Source organism: Nansenia antarctica, assembly GCF_963989245.1.
Source record: "Nansenia antarctica genome assembly, chromosome: 18".
Classification (NCBI taxonomy): domain Eukaryota; kingdom Metazoa; phylum Chordata; class Actinopteri; order Argentiniformes; family Microstomatidae; genus Nansenia; species Nansenia antarctica.
Window position 1 is genome coordinate 15,062,397 of NC_137691.1, and position 17,501 is coordinate 15,079,897.

The 17,501-nt window shown below is 50.9% G+C and overlaps 1 pseudogene across 1 annotated transcript in view; it reads left to right on the plus strand.

The window, feature by feature from the left end:
* Positions 1 to 17,501, plus strand: part of LOC308173002 — a 35,685-nt pseudogene that overhangs the window by 16,747 nt on the left and 1,437 nt on the right. Inside the window, exons 11-12 of the transcript in view lie at positions 1,347 to 1,451; positions 1,707 to 1,854. The product of the transcript in view is annotated as an uncharacterized misc_RNA (transcript). The remainder of the gene's footprint in view (positions 1 to 1,346; positions 1,452 to 1,706; positions 1,855 to 17,501) is intronic.

Here is a 17,501-nt window from a genome sequence, read left to right on the forward strand (position 1 = left end):
CATAAGATCAGGCTTTAAATATTTTTTTTTTAATATATATACACTATAATCAGGGGTGCACATAACTTTTTGATTGACGAACGAACAAATTATTGTGTGCAAAACAAAAGAAACAAATGCAAAATCAAATGACTGCTCTTTAAGCATGAAAGTCTGTCAGACTCCTTTAAACACAATGAAATCAACTGACATCTCTTTAAACACTAACTGAATGTCTGTTCTTTAAACACAATGAAATCAACTGACATCTCTTTAAGCACTGCTCTGTTCTGTAAACACTGAAATCAACTTTTCAACAAAAAGTTACAGCCTAAGCATTTATTTATGCTACAAGCTTAATCATCATCATCACTGCTCTCTTGACTGCTGTTATCACTGTCCTCAATTTCAACCATGGTAGAGGATGTTGTAGGCTATCACTTTAAATAGCTCATTATTTTGATTGTGCAACAAAGTCTTTTTTTTTCTTTTCTAATAGAATTCCCAACCATATTCCCTGGGTCAGGGGTCGAGGTGCGATAATGAAGCTGTAAAACAAACGTCTGAACGTTTGAAAGCTTCAGAGAAAAGAAACGTGTCCCTTGGTGTTGTTTTTCCTTTTAGCCGCGAGTCGTTCGGGACTGAATTTTCACGTGGCGGCGAGATAACCGTGCGATACGCGATACGCGGAATGAAAGTACGAGTTACGATACTTTCCGAATGTTTTCGTGAGGGGAGTCGCCGTGGTCGTCGTCGGTCGACTGTTGTGATGGATTACTCGTCGGGCCTTCGGCTGAGGGGACGGCAAATAGTTACTTTGTGGGGCTTGCAGTGATGCAGCAGTCAGCAGTCAGCAGTTGGATTTTGAGGAAGTAAATTCCTCTACCAGCGGTTCCAGCTGTTGGTGCGCAAGAGCGCGTTCATGCGGCTGATCTGCCGCGCAGCATGCATTTTGGTGACGCATGCGCACTGGCGCACCAGTTATGTGCACCCCTGACTATAATATATATATATACTATAATATATATATACTATAAATTGACAGTTATAATACCTCTAACCTAAGGAAACGCACTCGAACACCGCTCTGTCTTTTGTTCCATCGTGCCCCCCTAAAAGGCTCTGTTGGGTCTCGGGGGGGGGGGGCAGTAGAGCAACAGAACCACTCTCTCTCTCTCTCTCTCTTCCAAGTCGTAAAAGTTGCACAGTTGCAACTTTTTTGGGGTGTAATGAGAGGAAATGGCTGTGGCTGCTGTCCTGCTGTCCTGCTGGAGGAGCTGGTGGGAAGATGACGGTGTTGTGTTGATGGTTTGGGAAATGACCCTTGACCCCTCGCTGTCTCTCTCTCTCTCTCTCTCTCACCCTAGCCACGCATGGACCTTTACTTCAATTACATGGAGAAAATCATCAAGGAGCGCAAGACATCGTCACGGATACGGTTTATGCTGCAGGACATAATCGACCTGCGATTGGTGAGTGTGTGTGTGTGTGTGTGTGTGTGTGTGTGAGTGTACAGGTGCGTGTGTGTGTGTGTGTGTGCATGTGTACGCGTGCATGTGTGTGTGTGCATGTGTATGTGTATGTGTGTGTGCATATGCGTGTATGTATGTATGTGTGTGCGTGTATGTGTGTGTGCGTGTATGTGTGCATGTGTATGTGTGTGTGCATGTGTATGCGTGCGCGTCTTCTAACGGTGGTGGTTTTCTGGTCTCTGGTCCGCGGTGCAGCACAACTGGGTGTCGAGGCGGGTGGACCAGGGCCCCAAGACCATCGAGCAGATCCACAAGGAGGCCAAGATAGAGGAGCAGGAGGAGCAGAGGAAGGTCCACCAGCAGATGCTCAACAAGGACTCCGGCAGCAAGGGGAGGAGGCCAGGTCAGTCAGGCTCAGGACCCACAGAGAAATCCTCTTTAAGGCTTAGAGCACAGCCAGGCAGGGAGACAGGCAGGCAGGGAGACAGCCAGGCAGGGAGACAGGCAGGCAGAAAGGCAGGCAGGGAGACAGGCAGGGAGACAGACAGACAGACAGACAGACAGACAGACAGACAGGCAGGCAGGCAGGGGCAGGCAGGCAGACAGACAGACAGACAGACAGACAGAGAGACATACAGTCGAACTCACAACCACCAAATCTACAGTCGAACTCACAACACCAGCCCTACATCTCTCTCTACCCCCCAGCCCTACATCTCTCTCTACCCCCCAGCCCTACATCTCTCTCTACCCCCCAGCCCTACATCTCTCTCTACCCCCCAGCCCTACATCCCTCTGTACCACCCAGCCCTACATCCCTCTCTACCCCCCAGCCCAACATCTCTCTCTACCCCCCAGCCCTACATCCCTCTCTACCCCCCAGCCCTACATCCCTCTCTACCCCCCAGCCCTACATCTCTCTCTATCCCCCAGCCCTACATCTCTCTCTACCCCCCAGCCCTACATCTCTCTCTACCACCCCGCCCTAGATGCCATTATGAGTATCAGGTGGAAACACTAACCTTGTCCTCAATTTCCTTTCAGAATTTTGAACAAAATAATGTACATTAAACTCCGAGCAGCTGTGAAGTCCAAACCACAGTGATGTCACCGGTGGAGGAGAACGGAGAGGGAAGCATTTTATAATCTTTTTGATTAAACACAAATCCTCTGAATAACCTGCATCCATTGTTTGTGTCTGCCACCCCCCACCCCCCACCCCTCAAACTAATGCCATCGTCTGGTGCTTGTTTTCTGCATAATGTGCTCATTGATGTGGTATTCAGGCTCATGGTTATAAAGGATTGCAAGATACAGTATGCCTTCTATCCTATGAAACATTATATTACATAACACAGTTACACATTTGCCCTGGCAAATCATTGGCAAATTATTGTGTTTTACCTGTTCAATGTGTTCCATGTCACTCCCCGTTCTTCTCCCCGCGGCCCCTCGTTGGGCTGCACCCCCACCTGCTGGAATTGCTTCGCAAACTGTTTATTTCACTCAAACACATAGCCTACCTATAAATAGTAAAAAACAGAGAAACTGATATCGGATGCAGTGGTGTCCTTTTTTCCAGAGCTGTATGCATGTATAACTGCCAACCCTAAAATGTTAAAAGATTATTTAAAACACATTAGCAATTAGGAAAATTAGGAACGCTTCACGATTGTGCGTGTCATCCGTGCGCCGGGGCCATGCTAATCTTCTCTGTATCATTCCAATTGTAGTATATGTGCCGCCGAAGCAAACACAAAGTCACTACCGTAAGGAAATCGATTTGAAGGGGGCGTCCTGGCGGACATTTTCAATCATGGTTCGGATAAAACAGACTTGTACTTAGTATTATATCCCTCAAACGTGCCTCAGCTGGACCCCGCAATCACGTCAGTCAGAGAAGATCAGTAAAATATACACAGATAGTCACCGTATGGACATATTATTTTTTGGAAGTATAATGTTCTTATTGAGTCTCTGCCTCAAACGGAGCCGCAGTGCAGCATGGGAGATATGCAGAGAGCCTCGCGGTGATTGGTTAACGCCAATAAAAGGATCAGATTTCACATGGGGGGGGAGAGGCCATGCTGTACTCTGGCTCTGTTCAGTCAATGCTCAATGCTCTTATTCAATGCACAATAACAACATTATACTCTAACATCTCATCATATGTCCATATGGTATTATCTGACACTATCTGTGTGTCTTTTGCTGATCTTCTCTGTCTGAGGTGACCGGGCGGTCCCGCTGAGGCCCGTTTGAGGGTTATATCAAGTTATATCAAACTCCCCGCTGAGAAAGGCGGCTGGAAAGGCAGCTAATACAGCCAATCATGGACCTTGGATTATGAAGAACAGGCCAATGAAACATTGCGAGTTTCTGGCTAGGGAGGGACATGCAAATTAAGACAGATAAGACAATTAGAACACTAGGGGCCCTATTATGCACTTCTTAACTTGCCGTCTTAAGTGTTAATTAAGACGCACCGCCAGGTTAGGGGTAGTGGTGGTCTAGTGGATAGTGAGTTGGACTTGGGATCGGAAGGTTGTGAGTTCAAATCCCGCCTGAAGCCACACCACTACTAGTGTGCCCTTGGGTAAGGCACTTAGCCCTCAGTTACTCCAGGGGGAATGTCCCTGTAATTCGTAATTGTAAGTCGCTTTGGATAAAAGCGTCTGCTAAATGGCAAAATTAAAATTAAATTAGGTTAAGACCTACCCCCACCCTTATTATGCGCTTCTTAGATCTACCGCCTCGTCTTATTGCTTAAGACTTATGAAGTGCATAATAGGGCCCCTGGTCTCTGAGTCATAGGAAGCTCAGGGCCCAAGGTAATTGGCCACTTTCTCTCTCTTTGTTTCTTTGTTTTTCATTAGAGAAACTCTCTCTCTTTGTTTCTTTGGTTTTCATTAGAGAAACCACTGCCTCTCTCTCTTTCTCTCCCTCCCTGTCCCCCCCCTCCCCCTCTCTCTCTCTCTGTCAGTAGGGCTGTGTTCCTCTAGGGAAGGGGATCTGCCTGATTCTCTTTGTAAACTCCATCTGTGTGTCCTCCCATCTCTGACTAATGGCAAGTTGACAACAGATCTGAAGCTCTTTTGAAATAATTGAGAATAATTAGTATTGTGCAGTGATGAATACTAACGATTCAGAAACCGTTTGTTCTAACTTGACAATATAGCTGTTGACAGTTAGTAGGCTGCTGCGTATTAAAACAAAGTTTTAATATCTTTCACAGATTCCAGCGGTCCTCGACTGTGTCATCAAATCATAGGTAATAATAAGTATTAATAATACTCATATTTAATACTAATACTAATATTGTGAATTGTCACTCCCACAACTTTCGTTGATCAAACACTCTTCAATCATGTGGAAGGGGAACTGACTGACACCATTTTTTAACGCAACTCCAAAGGCCTTTTTGTTCAGTGTTGAAACGTGCTATAGGAATGTCAATGTCTTTCAGCTTATCCATATGATATCCATATGATAACCGTTGAAGTCCTTAATTACACCTTCTACAAGATGTACTGTGGCACCCTCGGGCTTGTTTCACTTAGAGTTGTTGAAGGGGGGGATCCCAGATGGTAAATGGTAAATGGACTGCACTTATATAGCACCTTTTTTGCTGCTCCAAAGCTGCTCCAAAGCGCTTTACAACGGCCTCTCATTCACCCATTCACACACACATTCACACACCAATGGCGGCAAGCTGCCATGCAAGGTGCTGGCCCGCTCACTGGGAGCAATTTTGGGGTTCAGTGTCTTGCCCAAGGACACTTCGACATGTGGCCAGCCGGGGCTCGAACCGCTGATCTGCCAACCTTGCGACTCTACCTCCTGCGCCACAGCCGCCCCGTAGGGGAGGCTGGTGGAGGTAGAAATCGGAGGATGGACTCGTTGTAATGCATGGAATAGAATGAGGAATGGTATCAAGCACACCGTGCATTAAAATGAGTCCATCCTCCGATTTCAACCTCCACCAGCCTCCCCTTATGTGTAGTCCCTTGTAAAACAAACCACTCACAAGTCTACTGGAGAGAGAGATATTAGAGTATTAGATTAGATTAGATTAGATTCAACTGTATTGTCATTGCAGAGTACAAGTACCAGACAATGAAATGCAGTTTAGCATCTGACCAGAAGTGCAAATAAAGGGATATAAAACATGATAGTGACAAGTGATAGGTACAGTATGGCAAGTATGGTAGTTAGAGGTATATACAAGAGATGGATAGCAGTAAGCTATGTACAGTATGGTGTATACAGATGTATAAATGAGTGGCTATATCAAAAAAGAGGTATGTACAAATGTGTGTGTGTGTGGGTGGGGGGTTTGTTCAACAGAGTGTGTGTGGGGGGAGGATTGTTTATCAGAATGAATGAGCTTGTGAAAGAAGCTGTACTGTAGCCTGCTGGTACGGGACTTGAATACTTCCTGAGTCTCTTAGAGGGTAGGGGGTCAAACAGACCGTGGCTGGGATGCGGGTGTCTTTTAATGATGCCTACCGCCTTCCGCTGTCACCGGTCTGCCTGGAGGGACTCGACGGTCGGGGGGTTTGGTGCCCTTGTTGCGCTGGGCGCTTTTTTTTTTCATAGCTCTTATTTACCTCACACACTCGCACACTCTCATTTATCTCACCAAAGCATGATTCTCGATGGTGCAGCGAGGGGAAATTGGCCAGTATCCTGGGAGACAGCTGGGCTTTCTTCAATCTCCTCAGGAAGTAAAAGGCACCACTACGCTTTGTTGACCAGGGAAGAGGAGTTGAGGGTCCAAGAGAGGTCCTCCTCGGGGATGTGGACACCCAGGAACTTGAAGCCGGGGACACACTCCACCTCCATCTCGTTGATGTAGATGGGGGGGGTGTACACAGCCCCTAGTTTTCCTGATGTCCACAATGATTTCCTTGGTCTTCATGGTGTTGAGGGCCAGGTTGTTGTCAGCACGCCACACCGCCAGTTGCTGGTGTACTCAGGAATACTCAGACTGCCTCTACTTCCAGACCAGGAATATCTTTTCATGACCCACATGTCTGAGGACAAGGGAACTCCACCACCGGCAGTCAGCCATGTCACAGCAACGATAACAACCAGTAATCGAAACCCTTCATGGTGTTACACACCTCATAAAAAGCAGATCTTTTTGGCTACGAGTATAATTGTTAAGTGTCACACAGGGGGCACTTGGAGGATTTTAGTCACTGGTCATTTTCATATTGAATTACAGGACTTAACTTTCTGTTATTATTACTGTACCCTCTTATAAGAGACATGAAACGACAATATTATTGAAATCTGATAAGACTTTTAGACACCCAGACAATAAGTCAAACATGAACATTTCAGATATTATACCGCCCACAGTGTTTCTCTAGCAGGGTCGCTCGAAAGCAGGGTACATTATTTCAACGGGAGGTTAAGAGATGGCTTAGTCTAAACAAATATTGTCTGACATATTATGCTTTGCTCTACACTGTGATCAGATCTGTCAGAAGGGGAAGTGTACGTGTGTGTGTGTGCGTGTATGTGTGCGTGCGTGTTTGTGTGTGTATGTATGGCGTAGAGGGTGTAGGGTTAGTACAGATGCTGCCAGTATCACTCACACACAAAGACACACACACACACACACACACACCACTTCCACCTCAGCTCCACCTACAGTCCCAGTCCCAGTCCTAGTCCAAATCCTACTCCTAGTCCCACCTACACCTCAGTCCTAGCTCTATTCCCACCCGCAGCCCAAGTGCCCCCCCCCCCACCCCCCCCTGTGTCCTGCTCCAGACAGGCTTGTTAGCATGTCTACAGCTCTCCAACCGTCAATCAACAAAGTTCATTGGCTCTCATTGAAACCAGCTCCCTACGATGTGATACTTGTTGCTTCCCAGAGTGGAGAGAGGGTAGAGGGTCTCACCGCAGAAGCAGGAAACGACACATGGCTGTAGAATTGCTGAAGGTTTTTCTCGTTTGCACGGCAAAGACTGTGGGCTAGTGGGCAATTATGTATAATGTGTAAATAGCTGCATTTTTTGTTATGTATCTTATCTCCTAAGTGTTGAATACCACAACACACACACACACACACACACACACACACATGCACGCACTCATGCACACACACACACACACTCACTCATGCACACACACACACACACACACTCACTCATGCACACACTCACACACACACACACACACACACACACACACACACACACACACACACTCTCTAAGAAGCACGTCTGTGTCCAATCAAGATAAGGAAAATAGGAAACACATTGTCTATTGTTGGATGAGCTATTATGTCAACATGTACAAGACACATTCATCAACTCATTAACTCTTGACAACATGACAACACCATTATGCTTAAATAATAGTTATGTAACCAGGGAGTAGCTAAAGGACTGTAGAATTTTAGGAAGGGCTGGTTATCTAACTAACTCTGAGCTAAATCGGCAGTGTAGGAGGATAGAGGCAGGGGGCGCCAGCAACCCTTTAGACTAGCATTACTAGCATTAGCATTAGCATTAGCATTAGCATTAGCTAACAGACAACTAAACACACAGCAATGTATCGAATATGAACAAACACATTTATTTATACAAATTATATATACATCCCAATATACTCCCTCCCCGCCGGCCACACACACACTCACTCACTCACTCACACACAGTACCTGGCCTGAAAAGGCTTAGAGTCCCGGACTGAAATGAGCGCGTTGAGGCCTGGTTGGAGCTCGCATGTGACTCGAGGAAGGCAGCAGACAAGGGGGGGGAGTGACGTTGCAATTTGAAGGGAAAGGGGCGTCTTCGTAGCAAACGACGAGGTGTGAATGGCTCAGGTCCGGTGGTCCACGGTCAGCTCCGGTGGTGTCAGCGGTCGGTCGCAATCCACCTCGGAGGCGACGGCTCTGTCCGGCTTGGGTCTCGCTATGCGCCAACGTTAGCAGCCGGCGGCTAGCAAGGCTGGCTAACGGTGACACAGCTAAACTGGGCTAGCGCTGTTAACTCACTAAACTCCGAACTCCCGCGGTGATGCGGGCAGCCAGTGATCTACTCCGACACTCAGTCTCCCGTTCTCCTTGTTGACTGTTGAGATGTCTTCCGCAGCAAAGGAAACCGAATACAGAGATTCAACTATCTATCGATTCAACTAGATTCTACTAATGTTTGCCCTCTGTCACAGTTGCAAACTCAAATAATCCCTCGTGTCTTCAGCTTCAGCACGGTGTGTGTCCACTGACTCCGCCCTCCTAGATCGACTTCCGTAGCTATATATACCAACCGGACATACATCAAGTCACGTACGCCAATCAAAACCACGCCCACTAATCTGGCGCTTGCACAATACTGAACAAATCTAAGACAGAACTTATACAATTACAATAACAATACATACACCTTCATGAAAACGTACATGAATAGTATGGAAAATAATTAAGGAAATAACAGGGGCAAAATAGGGCTGATTTGGGGAAACTAACTGGCTCTAAATTGTGGGCCTTCATAACAGCCGCCCCATGAAACCCTCGGTTTCATTTAACTATGGAAGGCACACTGGCTAGGCTGCTCTAGCAGCGTGAGGTATGAGGTGATAGTGTCCTTTGTAATTTGAGGGAGCTCAATCAGGCGTGCCACAGGTCGGGTGTAAGTGCGACCACCAACGTCCACGATGGCCGTCCGCACCCTTCCATCCGGACCCGGCAGGACCTTGGTCACTCTGCCTGTCTGCCAGGCGGCGCGTGGAAGGGACTGGTCGATCACCAGTACCACGGCACCTTCGGACAAGTTGTCTCTCTCCCTCGTCCACTTCTGCCTGACTTGCAGGGTCGGCAGGTAATGCAGTATGAACTGCCTCCAAAACTGGTCCGCGAGCACCTGGCTGTGCCTCCACCATCTTCTTCCGGTGAGCTCTGCAGGGTCGTAGACTACCTGAGGCAGTGCAGAGTCTCGCCGCCCCATCAGCAAGAAGTTGGGCGTAATGGGATCCAGATCTGCTACATCACTGGAGGTATAGCCTAGGGGCCGGGAGTTCAAGATGCCCTCAATCTCTGCTAGTACAGTCTCGAGCACCTCATCGGTAGGCACCTTCTGTCCGAGAATGGTACGTAGGACGTTCTTTACTGAGCGAATCTCCCGCTCCCAGGCTCCCCCGAAGTGTGGAGCATTTGGGGGGTTGAACTCAAACTTCACTTGCTGGGAGGCGAGTCTGTCACGGGCCTCCTCAGTCATCGCAGCGTAGCTCGCCCTCAGCTCGGCCTCACCACCGACGAAGTTGGTGCCTCTGTCCGACCGGAGGGTCTTAGGGGTCCCTCGCCTGGAGGTGAACCTCTTGAAGGACATGAGGAAGCTGTCGCTTGTGAGCTGGTGCAGAACTTCAAGGTGCATTGCTCTCGTCGTCAGGCACGTGTAGATGATGCCCCACCGCTTTTCGGAGGCTCGCCGGTTTCGGACTAGGAGTGGCCCGAAACAGTCGACCCCAGTAGAGTGGAACGGAGCCTGTCTCAGTCGCAGCCGGTCCTCGGGCAGATCGGACATCATGGGCTGCGGCGGCGTGGCTCGCCACCTCTGGCAGTCCGAGCAGGACCTTTGATATCTCCGTACCGCCTCCCGTCCATGGAGTATCCAGAATCTCCGTCGTACCTCCGCGAAGACACGCTCTCCACCCGCATGCTGCACTTTGTCATCATGGTGCTTGATGACCAATCTGGTGACCTGATGCTTAGTGGGAAGCACGATGGGATGCTTCGTGTCTAGGTCTAGATCTTGAGCGCGGCGCAGTCTGCCACCCACGCGAATGAGAACACCGTCGAGCTCTGGAGCTAAGCCGCGGAGTCTACTGTCCGAGGGGATCGGCTTCCCTTTCTCGAGACACTCCAGCTCTCGGGAGAAGGCATCCTGTTGGGCACTCTGCAGCACCAGGAGCTCCGCCGCGGTGTAATCTTCGGCGCTGAGCGTAGTATCTAGGGGTAGACCGGCCTTGGAGCAGAACATCCTCTTCTGCAGCTCTTCGAGCGTCTCACACTCCTCTCCCGGAGTAGTCTCAGGGTCTACGACCTGGGTGGCTCCGCAGAACAACGTCTTACGCAGCTCTTTGTCCTCTCTGTCTTCTGCTAACGCCGGCGTGGCTGGCCACTCTGACTCCCGCTCCTGTAGGAAGTCTGGTCCCGTGTGATACAGGTGGGGCTCAGCCAGATCCTGGAGAGTTGCCCCTCTCGTGATGACGTCAGCAGGGTTCCTCTTGGTGTCTACATAACGCCAGCAGTTCACCTCAGTCAACTCCAGAATCTCTGCGACTCGGGTGCCCACGAACACCTTATACCGACATGAGCTGGACTTCAACCACTGGAGGACGGTAGTTGAGTCTGACCACATGGTGACGCTCATCAGAGGTAGCTGGAGCTCGTCGAGCAGGAACCTTCCCAGTTGCGCGCCGTTCAGGGCAGCACACAGCTCCAGTCTTGGGATGGACTGTTGCTTTTTCGGCGCCACTCGGGAACGTGCCAGGACAAACGAGACGTGGACTTCACCTCCAAGCTCTGCCGCTCTGACGTATGCCACGGACCCGTACGCCATCTCCGAGGCGTCGCAGAATACATGTAGCGTGATGACACTCCTCTCTAGGTCCGTGGAGGGAGGGAAGTAGCTCCGCTGCAGCTTGATGTGCTGGAGAGTGGGAAGTTCCTGCTCCCAGGCCTTCCACTTCTCTTCTAGGTGACGAGGCAGAGGATCGTCCCATCCTCGTTCTTGGGCCCACAGCTCCCGGACAAGCACCTTGGCCATCGTCGTGAAGGGAGCGATATATCCCAGTGGGTCATACTGGCTCGCTAGAGTGCTGTATATCGTTCTCATCGTGACGCGTTGGGGCTTGGCAGGCTTATTGCGATAGCGTAGAGTGTCGGTCTGGAACTGCCAGATAAGTCCGAGCGTCATCTCCTGAGCATCATCTGGTGAGTGAGAGACCCAAGCCTCGCTGCTGGTCGAGGTGGCCTCCTTCGGGAGGTCTCTGATGACTTGCGGGTCGTTGCTGGCCCACTGGCAGATCTCAAATCCACCCTCCTGGAGATGAGCACGCAGGTCCTGGACTAGCTGACGGGCTTCCGTGGCTGTCTTCGAACTGTGGAGGCAGTTGTCCACGTAAAAGCTCTTATGGACGGCGTCAAACACTCCAGGAGGTGCCGTCTCCTGCGCGGCGTGAGTCTGTAGCGCATAGGTGGCGCAACAGGGGCTGCAGGTTGTCCCGAAGGGTAGCACCTCCCACTGGTAGATAGAGGGGTCGGGGTCGCTCGGGTCCTCTCTCCAGAGAAACCTCATGAGTGGCTTGTCTTCCTCCAACATCCTGACCTGGTGAAACATTCGCTTAATGTCACCACTGACTGCGATCGGCTGCTGACGGAATCGCACCAGAACTCCCAAGAGGGCTGGGGTCAAGGTTGGACCAGGGAGAAGATAGTGGTTGAGGTTGAGCTTCCCCACCTGGTAGCTACAGTTGAAGACCACTCGGTTCTTCCCGTTGTGGTGAACATTGTGGTGCGGGAGGTACCAAGACTCGGCACTCTGGTTCGCCTCGGCTGGCTCAAGCTTCTTCACCAGACCGGACTCTGTCAGTTTCTTCATCTCCGCTCTGTAAGAAGCAGCAAGGACCTCGTCCTTCCTCATACGCTTCTCAGTGCTGGTCAGACACTGTAGGACGGTTCGAGGGGATACTCGAAACTCTGGCATGGGTTCTCTTCGGAGTAGTGGTGTGACGTATCTCTTCACGCCCTGGACTTCGATACGCACTGTCTTTGCTTTAAGGAGGTCTATGGCGTAGACGTCCTCCTTTGACCGTACGTAGAGCTTCTCATTCTTGTAGGGCGCAACGTCTAGCGTCCACAGCTTCTGGACGTTATCTAGTAGCGCCGCATTCATGGAGTCCACACTGGTGTGAAGGCAGTTGATGGTCTGCACTTCTTCGGTTCGGACATGGAGGGATGACGTAGCTCTCCCGTCTCTATCTCTCCACTCGGTAGCGCCTTGGAGGGCCCACCCAAGCGCAGTCTTAACAGCCATCGGGCAGCCTCGTGGTCCTCTCAGCGGAGGACGGAGCGACACGATCAGTGCAGCGTTGTCCGAGCCGATGAGAAGGGTTGGCTCCGCTCCTTCTATCGGATGTAGGTCTACTCGCCGTAGGTGGGAATATCTTGCGCGTAATCTCTCCAGGGGGTAGTCGTAGCGGGAGAGCGCTAGCTGGTCTGCGGTGAAGACATTCTGAAGCCGATATCTGTCCGACGGCCGCCCCGCCGGGGAGATAGAGAAGTTGATTCTCGCCCCGGTGACCTCTTTAAGGTCGCGACGTATCGTGCGCAGAGTCAGCTTCTCCTCAGTCCCTTGGAGCCCCAACTGGCGCACTGCCTCCTGGAGAAGGATGGTCCGTTCCGACCCGTCGTCTAGAACGGCGTACGTGTCGTACACAGCGTTGTTGTGGTGAAGTCGGACCTTCACCACCTTCAGTAGGACCTTGGAGCCGCTGCTCTGGGTTGGGTCTAGGTAGTAGACAGGTGTTTCCTCTTCCGGTGCGCTACCGGACCTAGGGCTTCTGGTGCCCTCCGTGGACCTGGCGAGGGAGACCTCGTGTAGGATGTTGAGGTGGACCTCCTCACAGCGGTTGCACTTTCTCCTCAAGGTGCAGTTCTTAGCCAGATGGTCGCGCCCACAGTTCCAGCACCTCTTGTTCTCCTCGAGCCACCTCTGCTTGGCCTCGGTACTCAGGTTGTTGAAGTCACTGCACTCATTGAACCAGTGCTCGCTGGTGCAGTACGGACATGGCGGTGGACCTCTCCGTCCCTTTTGAGGGGGTTGAGAGGAATCCTTTCCCTCAGGTCGGGCTTTCCTCTCTCTCCGAGGCTCCTCCTCCGTGTGCAGCACTCCTACTGGGCGTCCTCTGTTCGAGCTCGGCCTGTCCCAGCGGTCTCCCTTCTCCCTCTCCTTCTTCGGCTCAGCGTAACCCATGGCGTCTACGTTGGTGTCATGCACTTCCTCCAGTAGGAACTCCGTGAAGGCAGCCATGCTCAGACCCAACTTCCCGGGGTTACGAACGCGCTGCTGTCGCCGGAACCTCTCCTGCCGGAAGCGTGGGATCTTGCGGAGCAGCCGCTCTACGTTGGAGGTGCTGTTGATCTCGCTGGCGCCAGCTGGGCCCTGCGTCTTCAGCATTCCAACCAAGGTGTGCACGCGGAGCGCGAAGTCATCCAGCGCCCGTTCATCCTTGATGGGGGCCTGCTGTTCGAGGGCTTGCAGTTCAGCAAGGGCGTGGTTCCAGGGACGACCGTAGCGGGCATCCAAGTCGGCGAGCGCTCTGGTGTAAGGTGTCGGTGCGGAGGCATGGGCCAGAACCATGTTGTGGGCTCTGGGGTTCCTCACATGCTGAAGGAGAATCGCATATTTGTAGGACTCTGAGCAGGAGTCGTCCAAGAGCGTGTCTAGGCAGATGCGTAGTTCCACATACTGGCTCCTGTCCTCGTCCTTGAAGAAGGGGAACTTGGGTCCCTCCACCTGGGGAAACATCCTGTAGTGGATGATCGGGGCTGGAGTGACTGTCTGGGTGTCCGGCCTGCATGCCTTTTGGTTCACTGGAGGACCTAGGGGTGTGCTACGCTCTTGGGGAATGGCTCCCCTCCCGGGCAGCGACGCTGGCTCCCTCTGGGCCGCGTAGCGGTCGGGTCCCTGGTCCTCTTCCTTCAAGGTGGTCAGCTGGGCCTGTAGTTGGACAGTCATGGCGGGGGTCATGGAGCCATCGGCGGGGGGTTCAGGAGATGGCACTCGAGAGGGCCGTGCGGATGATGCTCTGGAGCTACGGGCCGACGGAGCTCTGCTGATGCACACGTCGCGCATGGTCTGCATCACTTCCGCCATCGTCTCCGCGTGCAGTTGCTCTCTCTCCATCTGGAGGCGCTCGCGCCCGAACTGGATGCGTTCCCTCTCTAACGCCTCCTGGCGCTGTCTCTCCGCCGCACGTTCCGCTCCTTCCATCTGGAGGCGTTCACGCTCGAACTGGAGGCGTTCCCGCTCTAACGCCATCTCGGCCTGTTGGCGCATACATTCTGACAGCGCGGCACTACTCCCTCTGGAGTGCATGCTATCCGCCCCAGAGGCAGAACTGCCCACGGAAACCCTGGACCGGGAGGAAGCCACTGAACGGCAGGAGCTAGGTCTCGAGCGCGCCGTACTGGGAGGCAGATCGTTAAGGCTGAGGCCCTCCCTCTTCCGCCCGCAGGCGCTGTCAGACCGGGCCTCTCCTTCCTGCTCTTCCGTTTCTACGGCAAAACCCTGCTGTTCTGCCATCTCATCCTCAGGCTGGTGCTCTTTGATGGCTGTCTCGGTGCTAGCCACCCGCGCGCCGGCGGACACCTCGGCCTCTCCGACCACTGTATCCCGTGGAGTGCGCTCCTCACTACCACTCAGTGAGCTTTCGAGCTCAAGCTCATACTCTTGTAACCTCTGAGGCAACCGCGGGACTCTCTGTGGTCGTGGCTCTGGCTCAGGGGGCGGAGAAGGGGGGGTAACTGTCTTGTCTGGTTGGCTGCGCTCAGCCATGCTATCACTACACAACCTATCCGGCTCGAAGGACCAATTGTAACCAGGGAGTAGCTAAAGGACTGTAGAATTTTAGGAAGGGCTGGTTATCTAACTAACTCTGAGCTAAATCGGCAGTGTAGGAGGATAGAGGCAGGGGGCGCCAGCAACCCTTTAGACTAGCATTACTAGCATTAGCATTAGCATTAGCATTAGCATTAGCTAACAGACAACTAAACACACAGCAATGTATCGAATATGAACAAACACATTTATTTATACAAATTATATATACATCCCAATATACTCCCTCCCCGCCGGCCACACACACACTCACTCACTCACTCACACACAGTACCTGGCCTGAAAAGGCTTAGAGTCCCGGACTGAAATGAGCGCGTTGAGGCCTGGTTGGAGCTCGCATGTGACTCGAGGAAGGCAGCAGACAAGGGGGGGGAGTGACGTTGCAATTTGAAGGGAAAGGGGCGTCTTCGTAGCAAACGACGAGGTGTGAATGGCTCAGGTCCGGTGGTCCACGGTCAGCTCCGGTGGTGTCAGCGGTCGGTCGCAATCCACCTCGGAGGCGACGGCTCTGTCCGGCTTGGGTCTCGCTATGCGCCAACGTTAGCAGCCGGCGGCTAGCAAGGCTGGCTAACGGTGACACAGCTAAACTGGGCTAGCGCTGTTAACTCACTAAACTCCGAACTCCCGCGGTGATGCGGGCAGCCAGTGATCTACTCCGACACTCAGTCTCCCGTTCTCCTTGTTGACTGTTGAGATGTCTTCCGCAGCAAAGGAAACCGAATACAGAGATTCAACTATCTATCGATTCAACTAGATTCTACTAATGTTTGCCCTCTGTCACAGTTGCAAACTCAAATAATCCCTCGTGTCTTCAGCTTCAGCACGGTGTGTGTCCACTGACTCCGCCCTCCTAGATCGACTTCCGTAGCTATATATACCAACCGGACATACATCAAGTCACGTACGCCAATCAAAACCACGCCCACTAATCTGGCGCTTGCACAATACTGAACAAATCTAAGACAGAACTTATACAATTACAATAACAATACATACACCTTCATGAAAACGTACATGAATAGTATGGAAAATAATTAAGGAAATAACAGGGGCAAAATAGGGCTGATTTGGGGAAACTAACTGGCTCTAAATTGTGGGCCTTCATAACAAGTTAGATGGGCAAAACAAAGAAATGGATATATTAAATAAGTCAAAATACCTCATTCCCAGCCTCATCACCAGTATGGGAAGGTGTGGGCCATTTTGTGAGATTTACAGTAGTAAATGCAAGCAACCTGGTGTGGACGTCTGCCAGTGTCTGTCTGCCACTGAACCAGAACTCCTATTAGCCCAGCCTCAGGTGGAGGGTGACATCTAGTGGACAGAAAAGAAACTGCAGCTCAACAAAACTCTTATTATTGACACTACTTCACTATGATGGTGAGATGTGAAATGAGATCATGTGAAATGTCTTGAAGTAGATGAGTCTTTTTTTCTCAGGACTGCCTGAGTAGCTCAGTGTGTTAAGTCTCAGTCTGTCTTTTTAACGCTGAAGGCCAGGGTTCAAATCCAATGACCTATTGACTTTTTCTAGACTGTGTCTGCTGCTGCTGCTGCCTGTATGACAGTGTGATTGATTCTATCAGATATGATTACATGACTACATGACTACATGATGATACACATGATCAGATAGGACAGAGAGACAGAGGACAGAGATTCTACACTGATCAGAGCCTTGTGAACAAATGTGGGACTGAATTTCTTCAAGTAGGTGATTTTTTCTTTTCTTCTCCCAGCTCTGTCGCAGTGGCTCAGTGTGTTAAGTCTCCTGTCTATTAGACCGAGAGGCTGGGGTTCAAATCCCCTGTCCAGTGTTTTAGTATCTCTTGATTTGTTCCAAGTATGTGACTACTCATGCCTGTCACACACACACACAGATACACACACACACACACACACACACACACACACACACACACACACACACACACACACACAGCTCATTCAACCTGCACAGAGGAATTGAAGAATATCATTATGGTCTGTATCTGACAATGACCTTTCATGACTGGCACGGTGGGTCAGTGTGTTAAGTCTCCCGGCTGGCAAAATGTTGCCGGGGGGGGGGGCATCAAATCATACTCTCACCTAGAGCCGGACCTGGTTGTGAGAGACGCCACTGCAGTCTTCCCACGGTAAAATAGACACTTAAAGTACAGTAGCCTACCCAGCAAGCACCGACGGACCTGGACGAATTCGGACCAGCCCGATAACGGCCAGACCACGTAATATCACAACTAGTTAGTATCTGGCCCAGAATATCACCCTATTTCAACTAAAATATATTTTTATTTTTTTATATTTGTCGGGAGAAAATACCCAAATGTGAAATCCCAGCAACAACCCGTCAACTCTGGTGTGAAGTCATCTCTGTTGTGACAGACAGACATCAAAGTGGTTTTGATAA